The sequence below is a fragment of the Arachis stenosperma genome, chromosome 6 (assembly GCF_014773155.1).
Source record: "Arachis stenosperma cultivar V10309 chromosome 6, arast.V10309.gnm1.PFL2, whole genome shotgun sequence".
NCBI classification, from domain to species: domain Eukaryota; kingdom Viridiplantae; phylum Streptophyta; class Magnoliopsida; order Fabales; family Fabaceae; genus Arachis; species Arachis stenosperma.
The window spans coordinates 37,168,471-37,186,688 of NC_080382.1; the positions used below are offsets into that span (position 1 = coordinate 37,168,471).

General features: G+C 41.4%; 1 non-coding gene across 1 annotated transcript; it reads right to left on the reverse strand.

Moving 5' to 3' along the window:
- Positions 1-10,835: 10,835 nt before the first annotated feature.
- Positions 10,836-10,943, reverse strand: LOC130938371 (small nucleolar RNA R71). Its single transcript, XR_009069539.1, has one exon. It is a non-coding gene; the product is annotated as a small nucleolar RNA R71 (small nucleolar RNA).
- Between the last annotated feature and the right edge of the window lie 7,275 nt (positions 10,944-18,218).

Here is an 18,218-nt window from a genome sequence, read left to right on the forward strand (position 1 = left end):
GTGTTGGAATTTTGGAGATGCTTTGTCTTCTGAATCTCTGCTTTCCTACTGTCATCTTCTTCACGCACGCGAGGTTCCTTCTATGGCAAGTTGTGTGTTGGTGGATCACCGTTGTCAATGGCTACCATCCGTCCTCTCAGTGAAAATGGTCCAGGTGCGCTGTCACCGCACGGCTAATCATCCGTCGGTTCTCACTCATGCTGGAATAAGATCCATTGATCCTTTTGCGTCTGTCACTACACCCAACACTCGTGAGTTTGAAGCTCGTCACAATCATCCAATCCCTGAATCCTACTCGGAATACCACAGACAAGGTTTAGACTTTCTGGATTCTCAAGGATGTTGCCAATGGATTCTAGCTTATACCACGAAGACTTTGATTAAGGAATCCAAGAGATACTCATTCAATCTAATGTAGAACGGAGGTGGTTGTCAGGCACGCATTCATAGGTTGAGAATGGTGATGAGTGTCACAGATCATCACCTTCTTCATATTGAAGTGCAAATGAATATCTTAGATAGAAACAAGCGTGTTTGAATAGAAAACAGAAATAATTGCATTAATTCATCGAGATGCTGCAGAGCTTCTCACCCCTAACAATGGAGTTTAGAGACTCATGCCGTCAAAGAGTACAAAGTTCAGATCTAAAATGTCATCAGGTGCAAAATAAATCTCAAAAAGTTGTTTAAATACTAAGCTAGTAACCTAGGTTTACAGAAAATGAGGTGTTGATAATTAAAAGATAGATAAAATGGAAAATAACATAGAGATACTTATGTAATTTATTGGTGGGAATTTCAGATAAGCGTTTGGAGATGCTTTGTTGCTTCTGAACCTCTGCTTTCCTTTTGTCTTCATCCAATCATACATGCTCCCTTCCATGGCAAGCTGTATGATCCTCTCAGTGAAAATGGTCCGGCTACGATCTCTGTACGGCTAATCAACTGTCGAATTTCTCATCTCGGATGAAAAATACCAGGCACAGCTACCGTAGGGCTAATCATCTGTCGGTTCTCACTTGTGTCGTAATAAGATCCATTGATCCTTTTGCACACTGTCACTGCGCCCAACATTCACAAGTTTGAAGCTCCTCACAGTCATCCCTTCCCAGATCCTACTCGAAATACCACAGACAAGGTTTAGACTTTCCGAATCTCAGGAATGTTATCTATTGATTCTAGGCTATACCACGAAGATCCTAAAAATAGGGTCGGATGCTCTGTTGTCAGGAGAGACGATGCAAATCTGTGGATCAGAGACCCAAGAGAGTATACTCCCGCTGGCGTCCAATGACGACGTTGAACATCATGTAGACCGCTTTGTGGTTGCCAGGCACGCGTATCTTGGCTAAGCGAGTACTGAAGATAGTGGGTGATTGTCACGGGTCACCCCTTCAGTCTGACTTAACTGAATTAAGTACAAGAGTATATCTTGGAGAAGAAGTAGGCGTGAATTGAAGGAAAAACAATAGTACTTGCATTAATTTATAAGGAACAGCAGAGCTCCTCACCTTAATCTATGAGTTGTAGAAACTCCACCGATGAAAATACCTAAGAGAAAAAGGTCTAGGCATGGTCAAATGGTCAGCCTCCCCAAAGATGATCATAAAGCTCAAGGGTTCCAAAAGAAGACCCTCATACAATAGTAAAAAGTGCTATTTATACTAAACTAGTAAACTAGGTTTACAGAAAATGAGTAAATAGTGCAAAAATCCACTTCCGGGGCCCACTAAGTGTGTGCTTGGGCTGAGCTTTGAAGCTTTCACGTGCATAGGCCATCCTTAGAGTTAAATGCCAGCTTGGGTGCCAGTTTGGGCGTTTAACTCCAGTTCTGGTGGCAGTTCCAGCATTTTATGCCAGAAAAGGGTCTTTGGTGGGCGTTTGGACACCAGTTTGGGCCATCAAATCTCGGGCAAAGTATGGACTATTTTACATTGCTGGAAAGCCTAAGATGTCTACTTTCCAACGCACTTTGAGTGCAGGGAGGTCAGAAACCAACAGCATCTGCAGTCCTTTCTCAGCCTCTGAATCAGATTTTTGCTCAGGTCCCTCAATTTTAGCCAGAATATACCTGAAATCACAGAAAGATACACAAACTCATAGTAAAGTCCAGAAATGTGATTTTGCATAAAAACTAATAAAAATATACTAAAAAGTAACCAAAACACACTAAAAACTACCTAAAAACAACGCCAAAAAGCGTATAAATTATCCACTGATCAAGCGCCATAATAATCGCCGATTTACATACCTCAAGGAGCTGCTTGTTGGAAACCATCCACCTGACGAAAAACCAGACACTCCGGACTCCACTTCACCTACCAGCACCGGGATCCATGATGACCCCGACTGTGGAGATGCTGTTACGAGCCCCCCTTTGTTCCTGACTGATGGCACCGAGGACGGTAATTGCTTTTTCTTAACACCAATAGGTTAGTTTTCTGTGTTAGATAGTATAGATTGCATAGTAATAAGTGTTTGCATGCATGTGCTACTTGGTTGAAAAATAATAAGTTTCTTTTCAAGACCCTATTTTTCAAAAATTTCACTAATTCAAATTAAAATTCTATGTTAAACTTGTTTGAAGGTTGTAATTTGGAACATGGTTTAGAGCTAGAACACACAACCTGTGAGATTTTGAGCTTAGTTATATGGTTACATTATTTAACTATTATTTTTATTCTTGTGTGTTTTCTCTCCTCTATGATTGCAATCTGTGGTTTGTTCCACTCTATATGTCCATTATTTGATGTATTCATGCATATGTGTGATTGAGGCCATCATTTGTTATTTAGCTCACTATCCCAAATGGCCTACCATTCCATTTACCTTTGTTTTACCATTTTGAGCCTTTTAATCCCCATTTGTTCTATATGTTACCACATCACTAACCTTAAGCAGAAAAATAATTAATTACCCCAATTAAATCTTTGGTTAGCTTAAGATAGAGATTGTGTATCAACTAAGTGTGAGGAATTGTGGGGAACCTGGGTTAATAGGAAGGTGTTGTGTTTTCACTTTATTTAAATATAGGAAATTTGAGTGCGTACTCATATGAAACCAGAAAAACCATATGCATTGAAATGTTATGTTTATTTCTATAATATATATATATATATATATATATATATATATATATTCCAATTTAGGGGAATGAAAGCACCCCAATGTTAAGTTCGATAAAAAGATCAATGCATGTGAGATAAAATAGAAGAACATTTCAATACATGAGTAGGTGAAAAACCGGAAACTAAAACTATGGGTAGTTAAGCATGATTTTAGAAGCATAGGGAATGTGTGTGCGTTAGATGGAAACTTAGGTTAATCAAGGATTCAATCCTTAGCTTACTTGGCCATACATGTATCCTCACACTTACCTAAGCCCCATTACAACCTTGAAAAAGACCTCATGATATATGTGTGCACTAAATATTTATTGATTGGTTAGATGAAGAACAAAATTTAGAACGCATGAATAGAAGAGACTAGAGTGGATTACCCTATACACTTGAGTGATTAGAGTGCATATACACTTCCATTGAGGGTTCAATGCTTGACTCTATGTTCCCTGCTTTCATGAGCTATCTTCTCACAAGTCTACTTATCTTTTATTGTGTGATTTGAGTTAGTGGAATCATATTTTAATTTTCTTGGAGAACATGTTCATTTCCTTAACCAAGTAGGTATAGACATTTCATCATATAGTTGCATTCATATAGAGGTTGCATTTCATGAGTCTTACTTTTCCCCCATTTATTCCCTTAATCTCCTTGAGCTTAGCATAAGGACATGCTAATGTTTAAGTGTGGGAATTTGACGCACCACTATTTTGTGATACATCTTATGCTCAATTGAGTGGATTTTATCCACTATTCTCACACTTATTCATACAATTTGCATGATTTTACAATTTCTTCCCAATTTTGTTCTATGGTTGAAAACTTGCTTCCTAAGCCTTTAAAAGATGTATTTTTAATTCCCCTTTATACCATTCGATACCGTGATCTATGCGTTAAGTGTTTTCAAGCTTTATAGGGCAGGAATGACTTGGAGAACACAAGGAAACAAAGGAGCTAACCAGCAAGGGGTGACGCGGACGCGCATTAGGCGTGCACGCGCATATTAGCACACTCACACCTCGACGCGCACGTGCACCTAGCGCGTACGCGCAACAGGAAAAAAGGACAATCGACGTGCACGCACACCTGGTGTGCACGCATGGCATTTACGACGTACAGTAGTTAGAGAAAAATGCTAGGGGTGATTTCGGGCCAAATTTAGACCCAGTTTTTGGCCCAGAAACACAGACTAGAGCCGGGGGACAAGCTGAGACTCAAGACACATTCTCATTCGGATAGTTTTTAGTTTTAGTTTGGAATCTTTGAGAGAATACTACTACCTTCTCTAGGGTTCCTCACATTCATAGTTCTTAGAGTTTTATGCTTTTGATTTGGGATATTGAGAAGAATTACTACCTCCGTGAAGCTTTATTATTCTAGTTTGTTTCCTTATTCCTTTACTCTTTTAAATTTCCCATTTACCCTGTTCAGATACGTATGTTTATGATTTTTGGGATTTATTAATGCGAAGAATTATTTTTACTTTTAATCCATTCTTAGTTATTATTCAATTTATCATTTCTTCTTCTTATTCCCTTTTTATGCCTGTGAACGTAATATTCATGTCAATGGAGTAAACTCCCATCTTGACTTGGGGGTTGATTAAAAAGGAGACCCTTGAATTGGAATGCTCAAGTGATTAGTTAAATTGGAATTTGTTGGTTAACTCTCTAGGCACTAACGATAATCCTTCCCAAAGGAGAGGATTAGGACTTGTGAATAAGAGTTAGCTCAATCATTTGACTTTTTTTTATTTAGTAAGGGTTAACTAGGTGAAAACAACAACCTCTTGCTACGTCACTTGGGATAATCCAATAAGGATAGAACCTCCAATTAATCTACCCCCCGATCAAGGCTTTTATTTTGAATATATAAATCGCTTTAATTTACATTGCTTTAATTTACCATCATTAAATCTTCTATTCCCCAAACTCCAATTTTTTTAGAAAACCCCTAATCAGTAAAATAGCATTCTCTTAGCAACTCGTTAGGAGACGACCTGGGACTTCTACTCCCAGTATTTTTATTCTAAAATTGTGACAACCCCTTTCTAAACTGATACACGGAATCCTCATTGGTTAAGAGCTGTACTCGCAACGCCAGTTCATTGTAAATTCTTAATCGGTGAATTTCCGCATGTCAGGCGCCATAAACTTGATGCACGAAAACTTGTCCATCAACAAATTTCCCTTGGCAAGTATACCAAATTTTCGCCAAGTAAAAACTCACAATAGAGTGAGGTCGAATCCCACAGGGATTGATTGGTTGAGCAACTTTAATTAGAGGAGTGTTCTAGTTGAACTGAGCCAAATTTGGATTGAGAATTGCAGAAATTAAATTAGCCAGAAAAGTAAAATGTAAATAACAAAAGCTAAATTGCAGAATGTAAGAGCAGAAATTAAATTGTATAAACTTAAATGGGATTGGGAATGATTCAGCATAAATGTAAACAACAGAATTAAAGAGAATGGGTGAGATCAGAAGTGGGGAAGCTCATTAGGCTTAGGAGATGTTATATTCTCCGGATCAAGTTCATTTTCATCTCTTCCTCAATCAATGAGTTCATTGATCTCTTGGAAATCTTAGGTGATTGGACCCCAATTCCTTGGCAATCCAATCTCTCTAAGCTTGAACAATTGCCTAATTCCTTGATCTATTTGCTCATGGGAAGAGATGAAGTACGATCATTGATTATACCACATGATTTTCTAGATCAAAGTATTGGTAGGATTACATTTCACGGTATCTATCCAAACCCCAACCCAGTCCAACATGATAAAGCATTTCTAGCATAATTTTTTCATTCCTCTTCCATAGTTCAGAGAAAATCCAAATATGAACAATTTCTCTTCCAAGACAATTGTTCAATTGGATGAAGATTGAAAGCTATCTAGCAAATCAAGAGAAAAGAAAGAGGAAGGAAAATGAAAACTATTATTGATCTATTGAATTACAACAGAGCTCCCTAACCCGATGAAGAAGGGTTTAGTTGTTGATGGTTATCAGTGGCTAAGAGAAGGGAGGTTGAATCTTAGTCCCCTTTTTTGCTTGTAACACTTGCTGGCCTTTGAAATAACTTCTAAAGACTTTTTGCTTTGTCTCGTACCTAGCCATGAGACTTTTTTTTTTTCATAACTCGGCAAGAGATATTTTTCAGTTTTATCTCCTATGCAGCAGAAACAGAAAATGGAGTAGAAAAAAGAGAGAAAATCACACCATGAAGTATCCTGGTTCAGCTGCCAAGTGCAATGCAGCCTACATCCAGTCAACATCACAACAATGATGGAATTTAACTATAATCATCATGACTACATACACTAATTCTCCCTAGGAACTACCCTTCCTATCCGGGACAAGTCCAGAATCTAACCCCAATCCTGAACTTGACTTGGTAACCTACCAAGCTTTCAACTGCTAAGTGCTAACCCAACTTGCAAAGGGATTCCCACAGAATCATGAAACACAACACAGACGTACAAAGGACCTCTAAGGACATCTATGGCTTTTTCTTTTAATTTTGTGCACTCTGCCTTTTTCTGCTCTATGGCTTTTTTAACAAACCTCACTGTTTGCCTTTTTTCATAAGACTCAAGACAGACAAAATTAAACAGAAAAATACAAAATGAAGAACATTAAAGGAGAAGAACTTCTGTTAGCTTGGGTAGCTATAAGAAAACTGTGCTTTTTACTCTTTTCCTTACTTCAAGCCCTGACTGTTCTCCCTTATTTATAGAAGGGGAAGCCTCCAAGGTTGAAACTCTTGAACCGAGCTAATCTTCTTCTTCTTCAAGCAAAAACCGGTTTGGCTAGAGAGAGAGGAGAGGAAACCGTATCTAAAACCCAATATATAATTACCTTTGTGTCTTCCCTTGTCACCAATCTTCATCAATCCGGGCCTTCCATCTTGACTTGCACTCCAAAAAGGATTCTTAGCCATTGATGAGTTCTTGATGATGACAACTTGATGAGCGGATAATTTGTATACTTTTTGGCATTGTTTTTAGTATATTTTTAGTATGATCTAGTTAGTTTTTAGTATATTTTTATTAGTTTTTAGTTAAAATTCACTTTTCTGGACTTTACTATGAGTTTGTGTGTTTTTCTGTGATTTCAGGTATTTTCTGGCTGAAATTGAGGGACCTGAGCAAAAATCTGATCCGGAGACTCAAAAGGACTGCAGATGCTGTTGGATTCTGACCTCCCTGCACTCGAAATAGATTTTCTGGAGCTACAGAAGCCCAATTGGCGCGCTCTCAATGGCGTTGGAAAGTAGACATCCTGGGCTTTCCAGCAATATATAATAGTTCATACTTTGCCCAAGATTTGATGGCCCAAACTGGCGTTCAAAGTCACCTCAAGAAATTCCAGCGTTAAACGCCGGAACTGGCACCTAATTGGGAGTTAAACGCCCAAACTGGCACTAAAGCTGGCGTTTAACTCCAAGGAGAGTCTCTACACGAAAAAGCTTCATTGCTCAGCCCAAGCACACACCAAGTGGGCCCGGAAGTGGATTTTTATGTCATTTACTCATCTATGTACTAGTTTTCTATAAGTAGGACCTTTTACTATTGTATTAAGGATATCTAGACATCTTGGTAGCTATCTTTGAGTTTTATGCTATCTTAGATCATTGGGAGGCTGGCCATTCGGCCATGCCTAGACCTTATGACCTCATAACATTTTGTACACATTCTTTCCACAGTATGAGCCTCTAAACCCCATGGTTGGGGGTGAGGAGCTCTGCTGTGTCTTGATGGATTAATGCAATTACTACTGTTTCCTATTCAATCATGCTTGCTTCCATTCTAAGATAACACTTGTTCTTAATCCGGATGAATGTGATGATCCGTGACAATCATCATCATTCTCAACCATGAACACGTGCCTGACAACCACCTCTGTTCTATCTTAGATTGAGTAGTTATCTCTTGGGTTCTTTAATCGGAATCTTCGTGGTATAGGCAGGACCTGATGGCAGCATTCAAGAGAATCCGGAAGGTCTAAACCTTGTCTGTGGTATTCTGAGTAGGATTCAATGATTGAATGACTGTGACGTGCTTCAAACCTGTAACCTACTGGGCGTTAGTGACAGACGCAAAAGAGTGATTCTATTCCGGTAGGGGAGGGAACCAAACCGGTGATTGGCAGCACTGTGACAGAGTGTGTGCATTAGCTTTCACTGCGCGGATGGGAGGTAGCTGCTGACAACAGTGAGACCCTACACGAGCTTGCCATGGAAGGAGACATGCGTGTTTGATGAAGAAGACAGTAGGAAAGCAGAGATTCGGAAGATGGAGCATCTCCAAACCTCAACCCATTCTCCATTACTGCAGTACAAGTAACCATTACATGTTCTTTTGCTTCTTACAATCAATCCTGATAATTTCTGATATCCTGACTAAGATTTACAAGATAACCATAGCTTGCTTCAAGCCGACAATCTCCGTGGGATCGACCCTTGCTCACGCAAGGTATTACTTGGACGACCCAGTGCACTTGCTGGTTAGTTGTGCGGGATTGCAAAAGTGTTATTGCAATTTCGTGCACCAAGTTTTTGGCGCCGTTGCCGGGGATTATTTGAGTTGTGAAAAAGTATTGTTCACAATTTTGCGCACCAAGTTTTTGGCGCCGTTGCCGGGGATTGTTCAAGTTTTGAGCAAGCTTTTGGTAACATCAGTGCCAAGATCCGGCAACAACATCAAGTTTTTGGTGTTATTGCCCGGGATTGTTTAGGCTGGACAACTGACGGTTCATCTTGTTGCTTAGATTAGGTATTATTTTTTTCGAAATTCTTGAAGATGAATTCTAGAGTTTCATGATGATTTGTTGAAATCTGGCTGGCTGAGAAGCCATGTCTAATCTCATTGGACCGAGGTTTCAACTTATCACCACAAGAACTTGTTGATTTCTTATCAATCTTGCTTTTGGAGCAGTGATTTGCTAAGGCTTGGCTGGCCTCTGGCCATGTCTAGTGTTTTGGACCGAAGCTTTCTTTGAAAGCTTGGCTGGCTGTGAAGCCATGTCTAATTCCTGGACCGGAGTCTTAGACTAGCATTGCACTGATTTCTGGAATTCTCATTGAGAATTTTGATACCTTTTCCTACTTAATTTTCGAAAAACACAAAAAAATCACAAAATCAAAAAGACCAAAAATATTTGATGTTTCTTGCTTAAGTTCAGTGTCTCATCCTAAGTTTGGTGTCAAATGCATGTTTTTGTTATAATTTTCGAATCCATGCATATATTTCTTTGTTTTGATCTTTGAATTCTATTGACTTGAAGTATTTTGTGTGTCTCATATGCATTTTCATATTGTTAGTGTCAGTAGTATACAAACTGCTAAGTTTGGTGTCTTGCATGCATGGTTAATTGATTCATTTTGCATTTTGATTATTAAAAATCCAAAAATATTTTTAATTTGTGTCTTTTCAAGTCAATGATACAAAGAATTGAAGATTCAGAACATACTGCAGAGGAATTACACAGAAAAAGCTGAGCATTCAAAAATGCCCAGTGAAGAAGGCAGACTGGCGTTTAAACGCCAGCCAGGGTACCTGGTTGGGCGTTTAACGCCCAAAAAGGGTGCATTTTGGGCGTTAAACGCCAGAATGTATACCATTCTGGGCGTTTAACGCCAGGATGGTGCTAGGGGGAAGATTTTGTTTTCAAATCAATTTTCTTAGTTTTTCAAAATCAAATCTTTTTCAAATCATATCTTTTCAAAGTGTTTTCAAATCATATCTTTTAAAATTGTTTTCAAATCATATCTTCTCAATCACATCTTTTTAAAACCATAACTTTTCAATTAAATCTTTTTAACCACATCTTTTTCAAAATAGTTTTAAATCAAATCTTTTTGACTTCTAATTTAAAAATCTTTTTCAAAAATCACTTGATTTCTTTTCCACTTTTATTTTCGAAAATCAATTAGTGTTTTTCAAAAATGTTTTCAAAATATTTTAACTAATTTTCGAAAAATTACTTCCCTCCTTCCCACATCCTTCTATTTATGGAGTACCACTCCTTCTTAATGCACAATTCGAACCTTATCTAAGAAAAGTTCGAATTCTCCTTCTCCTTCTTCTTTCTATTTCTCTTTTCCTCTGACATCTCAAGGAATCTCTATACTGTGACATAGAGGATTCCACACTTTCTGTTTCTTTTCTCTTTCATATGAGCAGGAGCAGAGACAAAGGCGTTCTTGTTGAAGCTGACCCTGAACCTGAGAGAACCTTGAAGCGAAAGCTAAGAGAAGCCAAGGCACAACTCTCTTTAGAGCACCTGACCGAATTCTTCAAGGAAGAAGAACAAATGGCCGCCGAAAACAACAACAATGCCAACAATGCAAGGAAGGTGCTTGGTGACTTTACTGCACCTACTCCTGATTTCTATGGGAGAAGCATCTCTATCCCTGCCATTGGAGCAAACAACTTTGAGCTTAAGCCTCAATTAGTTTCTCTAATGCAACAGAATTGCAAGTTTCATGGACTTCCAATGGAAGATCCTCATCAGTTTTTAGCTGAGTTCTTGCAAATCTGTGACACAGTCAAGACTAATGGGGTTAACCCTGAGGTCTATAGACTGATGCTATTCCCTTTTGCTGTGAGAGACAGAGCTAGAATATGGTTGGATTCCCAACCTAAAGAAAGCCTGGACTCTTGGGAAAAGCTAGTGAATGCCTTCTTGGCAAAGTTCTTTCCACCACAAAGATGGAGTAAGCTTAGAGTGGAAGTCCAAACCTTCAGACAGAAGGATGGAGAATCCCTCTATGAAGCTTGGGAAAGATACAAACAATTAATCAGAAGATGTCCCTCAGACATGCTTTCTGAATGGAGCATCATAGGTATCTTCTATGATGGTCTCTCTGAACTATCCAAGATGTCTTTGGATAGCTCTGCTGGAGGATCTCTTCATCTGAAGAAGACGCCTGCAGAAGCTCAAGAATTGATTGAAATGGTTGCAAATAACCAATTCATGTACACTTCTGAAAGGAATCCTGTGAACAATGGGACTAGTCAGAAGAAAGGAGTTCTTGAGATTGACACTCTGAATGCCATATTGGCTCAGAACAGATATTGACTCAACAAGTCAATTTGATTTCTCAAAGTCTGTCTGGAATGCAAAATGCACCAAACAGTACTAAGGATGCTTCATCTGAAGAAGAAGCTTATGATCCTGAGAACCCTTCCATGGAAGAGGTGAATTACCTAGGAGAACCCTATGGAAACACCTATAATTCTTCATGGAGAAATCACCCAAATCTCTCATGGAAGAATCAAGAGAGACCTCACAAGGTTTCAATAATAATGGTGGAAGAAACAGGTTTAACAATGGTAAACCTTTTCCATCATCTTCTCAGCAACAGACAGAGAGTTCTAAGCAGAATACTTCTGACTTAGCAACAATGGTCTCTGATCTAATAAAGACCACTCAAAGTTTCATGAATGAAACAAGGTCCTCCATCAGAAATTTGGAAGGACAAGTGGGTCAGCTGAGCAAGAAAGTTACTGAACTCCCTCCTAGCACTCTCCCAAGTAATACAGAAGAAAATCCAAAAGGAGAGTGCAAAGCCATAGACATGGCCGAATATGGAGAGGAAAGAAAGGAGGAGGACGCCACTGAGGAAGACCTCAGTGGGCGTGTACCAATCTCCTCTGAGTTCCTCAATGAGGAACAATGGGAATCTGAGGCTCAAAATGAGACCATAGAGATTCCATTGGACTTACTTCTGCCATTCATGAGCTCTGATGAGTATTCTTCCTCTGAAGAGGATGAGTATGTCACTGAAGAGCAAGTTGCTAAATACCTTGGAGCAATCATGAAACTGAATGACAAGTTATTTGGAAATGAGACTTGGGAGGATGAACCACCCTTGCTCACCAAAGAACTGAATGACTTGTCTAGGCAGAAACTGCCTCAAAAGAGGCAAGATCCTGGGAAGTTTTCTATACCTTGTACCATAGGCACCATGACCTTCAAGAAGGCCTTGTGTGACTTGGGGTCAAGTGTAAACCTCATGCCCCTCTCTGTAATGGAGAAATTAGGGATCTTTGAGGTGCAAGCTGCAAAAATCTTACTAGAGATGGCAGACAATTCAAGAAAACAAGCCTATGGACTTATAGAGGATGTTCTGGTTAAGGTTGAAGACCATTATTCCTACTGATTTCATAGTCCTAGAGACTGGAAGTGCATGGATGAATCCATCATCCTTGGCAGACCCTTTCTAGCCACAGCAAAGGCTGTGATTGATGTTGATAGAGGAGAGTTGATCATTCAAGTGAATGAAGAATCCTTGGTGTTTAAGGCCCAAGGATATCCCTCTGTCATCATGGAGAAGAAGCATGAAGAGCTTCTCTCAAAACAGAGCCAAGCAGAGCCCCCACAGTCAAACTCTAAGTTTGGTGTTGGGAGGCCACAACCAAACTCTAAGTTTGGTGTGAACCCCCACATTCAAACTCTAAGTTTGGTGTTGGGAGGTCCCAACACGGTTCTGAACAACTCTGAGGCTCCATGAGAGTCCTCTGTCAAGCTAATGACAGTAAAGAAGCGCTTGTTGGGAGGCAACCCAATGTTTATAATTAATTATTTTCTTTTGTTATTTTATCTTTTTGTAGGTTGATGATCATAAGAAGTCACAAAAACAATGAAAAAAGCAAAAACAAATGAAAAACAGGAAGAAAAACAGCACACCCTGGAGAAGAAGAAGCTGGCGTTCAAACGCCAGTAATGCTAGCTGTTGGGCATTTAACGCCCAGTCTGGCACCATTCTGGGCGTTTAACGCCAGAAAGGGGCACCAGACTGGCGTTAAACGCCAGTAAAGGGTAAAAAACCTGGCGTTAAACGCCAGGAATGGGCACCAGCCGGCGTTTAACGCCAGAAAAGGCTCAAAACGTGGATTTTGATGCCATTTGGTGCAAGGATGCCTTTCCTTGACACTACAGGATCTGTGGACCCCACAGGACCCTACCATCACTCTCTCTCTTCTTCCCCCATTCACCAATCACCTCAACACCTCTTCCCCAAAAACCCCTCACCTATCAAATCCCATCTTTCTCTTCACCACTCACATCCATCCTTCATAAAATCCCCACCAACCTCACCCTTCAAATTCAAACCACTTTCCCTCTCAAACCCACCCTCAAATGGCCGAACCCTCATCCCCCTCTTTCCTATATAAACCCCTCTTTACCCCTTCATTTTCCACAACCTAAACACCCTTTCTTCCCTTCTTGGCCGAACACACTACCATCTCCCTCTTCCTCATTTCTTCTTCTTCTACTCTCTTCTTTCTTCTTTTGCTCGAGGACGAGCAAACATTTTAAGTTTGGTGTGGTAAAAGCGTTGCTTTTTCATAACCATTTATGGCATCCAAGGCCGGAGAAACCTCTAGAAAGAGGAAAGGGAAGGCAAAAGCTTCCACCTCCGAGTCATGGGAGATGGATAGGTTCATCTCAAGGGTGCATCAAGACCACTTCTATGAAGTTGTGGCCTTGAAGAAGGTGATCCCCGAGGTCCCCTTTTCACTCAAAAAGGGTGAATATCCGGAGATCCGCCATGAGATCCAAAGAAGAGGTTGGGAAGTACTTACCAACCCCATTCAACAAGTTGGAATCTTGATGGTTCAAGAGTTCTATGCCAATGCATGGATCACCAAGAACCATGACCAAAGTGTGAACCCGAATCCAAAGAATTATCTCACTATGGTTTGGGGGAAATACTTGGATTTTAGTCCGGAGAGTGTGAGGGTGGCGTTCAACTTGCCTATGATGCAAGGAGATGAGCATCCTTACACAAGAAGGGTCAACTTTGATCAAAGGTTGGACCAAGTCCTCACAACCATATGTGAAGAGGGCGCACAATGGAAGCAAGATTCAAGAGGCAAGCCGGTTCAATTAAGAAGGCATGACCTCAAACCCGTGGCTAGAGGATGGTTAGAGTTCATACAACGCTCAATCATTCCCACTAGCAACCGGTCCGAAGTTACCATAGACCGGGCCATCATGATCCATAGCATCATGATTGGAGAAGAAATAGAAGTTCATGAGGTTATAGCCCAAGAACTCTACAAAGTGGCGGACAAGACCTCCACTTTGGCAAGGTTAGCCTTTCCTCACCTCATTTGTCACCTCTGTTATTCAATTGGAGTTGACATAGAGGGAGACATCACCATTGATGAGGATAAGCCCATTACCAAGAAAAGGATGGAGCACACAAGAGACCCCTCTCATCATGAGATCCCTGAGATGCCTCAAGGGATGCACTTTCCTCCACAAAACTATTGGGAGCAACTAAACACCTCCCTAGGAGAATTGAGTTCCAACATGGGACAACTAAGGGTGGAGCATCAAGAACACTCCATTCTCCTCCATGAAATTAGGGAAGACCAAAGAATCATGAGGGAGGAGCAACAAAGACAAGGAAGAGACATTGAGGAGCTCAAGCACTCCATAGGATCTTCAAGAGCAAGAAAGAGCCGCCATCACTTAGGTGGACCCGTTCCTTGATTTCCTTGTTCTTTATTCTTCTGTTTTTCGATTTTTTATGCTTTATGTTATCCATGTTTGTGTCTTGTGATCATTAGTGTCTTAGTGTCTATGCCTTAAAGTTATGAATGTCCTATGAATCTGTTCCGAGGGTTACCTGAAACGTGCAGCTCGGTCTTCCGGCAAGGCCCGAGGTGGGGGGTCTGTGACCCGAGCTGGTTGTGCTGAACGGCGGGGGGTTGTACCTGCAATGACACTCCGATGCTTAAGTTAGCATGGGTCCAAGCAGATATCAAGTAGAATTAGAGTATGAGTTATACCTGGGTGCTCCAGTGTATTTATAGTAGTTGGCTGCGATCATCCCTGGATAAGATATTCTTATCTTATCTTATCTTTTGGGAGATTCATCTCTATCTTTGCGGAACCGCCTTTCCCAGGCCCTTTCGGCCTTTAGGTTTTGGGCTTAGTTCCTTCTGATGGGCCTTTCTTTGGCCTGTTTGTCCGAGGTCCGACCTCGAACGTGGGCCTTGGGTCGAGGTCGGGCCTTCTATCGGCTTTACCGAGTTTGGAGAGCTCGGTCAGGGTATGAACAGTGCCCCTGCCCGAGTTCGTCTTTTTTCGGAAGGTCGAGCTCGGGCATAGTAGTTTTTTCAAAATTTGAAAACGGTCGTTTCAGCATTTATTGCTTGTTACCGTTTCTTCCTCGATTTCCGTGCGGCGCTCTGTGGAGGCTTTATTTATTTGCCCCTTTCTTCATTTTTCTTTGTTTATTCATCACTTCTTTTCGAGCATCTTCTCTTCTTTCTCTCTGTTCTTCGTCTTCCATTTTTTGTGCGTTTTTTCAGAGTTCTTTTCTGCGCCGCCGTTTTTCCTTTCGTCGGAGCTCGTCGCTTTCTTCTTTTCCAGGTTTGCTTTTTTCGCTTTTATTCTTCGTACGCTTCTTTTTTCTGATATCTTCTATGCCCGGGTTGCCCCGAAAAGAGGCGCCGCTATTGCTTTGTATGTGTGTGTGGGGGGACTCTTTTCTCCGATCCATTTTTGTTATTCGAGTTGCTGCCTTCTTGTTTGTAAAAGAACTTTGCTTTCTTTTGTTTTTGTTGAATTTGGTTTTTCTGCCTTTGTGTGATTTTTGTCTTGCTGTTGTATTCTTTCTTTGTAGGCAAGATTTTTTTATGTCTCGAAAGGTGTTTCACGCAATGTCGACCAAGATTCCGAGTGGTCTAGGTTGGGTAGATCCTGCTCCTTTAAGGGTCCCGTCTGTTGTAGATTCTGAGTATCTGATTAGGTTCCGTAGGGAGTGTAGTATTTGTGAGAACAGGGAGTCTGAGCGGGATTACGAGTTAGCAGCCCCGGAGTCCGAGGAGAGGGTATGTTTTCCGTCGTTAGAGAGTTCCGAGAAACTTTTCTTCTATGCTTATGATTGTTTCTTCTCCAAGCTAGGTGTCCGTCTTCCTTTCACCGACCTGGAATCCGAGGTCCTTTGGTCTTGTAACCTTGCCCCTACACAACTCCATCCGAACTCTTGGGCGTTTTTAAAGCTTTTCCAACTTTTGTGTCAGATTTTAGGCGTCTCCCCTTCTGTTTCTCTTTTTTCTTATCTGTTTGTACTGACGAAGCCGGGGTCGGGTGCTGGGAAGGTGTCCTGGGTTTCGTTTAGGGCTAACCAGGGTAGGAAATTTGCACTTTGTATGATGAGTCGTTTCACGATTTCAAAAACTATTACTTCAAGTCCGGGCTGTTGGAGATGTCCGACCTTTTTCTTAGATGAGAGTGGGGAGCCTTCGTTTCCTCTTTGTTGGCAAGAGAGTGTGGTGTCGGTTAAGTACACTTTCGAGAGTCTAGATGAGGTGGAACAGGCTTTCGTTGGTGTGTTGAGCAGTCTATGGGGTCGGGCACCTTACTTGGATACGAAGAAAATGTTGGGAGATCCAAGCCTTCTCCGTTCCGAGTTAGGTAGCTCCCGACCTCTTTTTGAGATTTCATTTTCATATTTTGACTTTGTTTTGATCTTTCTGTTTGATAACCTCTTTGTTTCATTTCTGCAGAGATGTCTTCTCAGGCTGATTCTATGAAGTTTCTCCGTCGAGCGAAGAAATCTGCGGCATCTCGGAATATCGAGGCTGAAGCTTCTCCCCAACCTTCTCCGCAGAAGACTACAATTGGTGTTCAGACTCGGTCGAAGACCATTCCGGTCCCTCAGTTCCGAGCTATAACTCAGGATCCTCCGACCTCCGGACCCGGTCAGCTTTCCCCGTCCTCGACCTCGGGTCCTCCCCCCAAGAAACAGAAGACTTCCCGAGAGCCTGCTGGTTTCAATGACAAGGATTTCGATGCTCTCGGTTGGGTTGAGCAGCACATTCTTCCTCAGACTTTTATTTCTACTGATGATGCGTCCATGGAGCATCACTTTCAGTATATGGCGCGGAGTTGTGTTCGGATGGCTAGCCTTCATGCCGCCATTGCTCGGGAGTTTAAGAAAGCTCCCCTTGGGGCGACCAGCTCCCGACTTGAGAAGGCCCGGTCCGAGCTTGATAAGGTTAGTCAGCTGAAGGATGCTAGGATTGCCGAGCTGGAGGAGTCTTTGGAGGAAGAGAAGACTAGGGCTACCGCGGCTGTGGCGGTGGCGAAGACGTCTGAGGAGATGGCGAGGGTGGCGACGGAGAACTATACCAAGCTGTATGCTGAGCTTGTGGAGACGAAGGAGAAGCTGCAATCTGCTCGGGATGACTTTATGAGCTGGAAGATAATGTGGCCAAGGGTATGGATGCTATGTGAATTTGAGGGAACAGGTCCGGGTTCTTGCTCCCGAATTGGATCTCAGTTTGTTCAGTACGGATAACATGGTTGTGGAGGGAAGATTGTTCCTGCCCCTGTTGAGGATGAGGTTCCGATGTCCGACCCCAAGGCTCCGGTGTCCGACCCGAGGCTCCGGTCGTGAACCCGACTTCACCTTTGGCCGAGGATAGAGTTGGTATGGAGGTTCCAAGCGATGGTGCTGTTCCTGCAGTCCGATATCCATGTTTCAGCCAGGTGTTGATGCGGAGTCTGGAAAGGGCCTTGATCCTCTGTAATTTTTTGTACTTTTGTGCTTTTGCCCGACCTGTGGGCTTTTTGTTTTTTGGATGTTTTCTGCAAACATTTTGGACACCTGTTCTGCTATTTTAGCTACTCTGTAGCTTTATTATGCCATGCTTTGTGTTTCGATTGTCTCGTTCCGTTTTTATGCTTTTTAGTTGTTCTCGGGTAACAACTTTTTAGCTAGCGTTTTGACTTCTCGCTTTTTGCTTTTTAGTTGTTTTTGGGTAACAACTTTTTAGCTAGCGCTTTGACTTCTCGCTTTTGCTTTTTAGTTGTTTTTGGGTAACAACTTTTAGCTAGTGCCTTGACTTTCTCGCTTTTTGCTTTTTAGTTGTTTTTGGGTAACAACCTTTTAGCTAGCGCCTTGACTTTCTCGCTTTTTGCTTTTTAGTTGTTTTTGGGTAACAACTTTTTAGCTAGCGCCTTGACTTTCTCGCTTTTTGCTTTTTAGTTGTTTTTGGGTAACAACTTTTTAGCTAGCGCCTTGACTTTCTCGCTTTTTGCTTTTTAGTTGTTTTGGGTAACAACTTTTAGCTA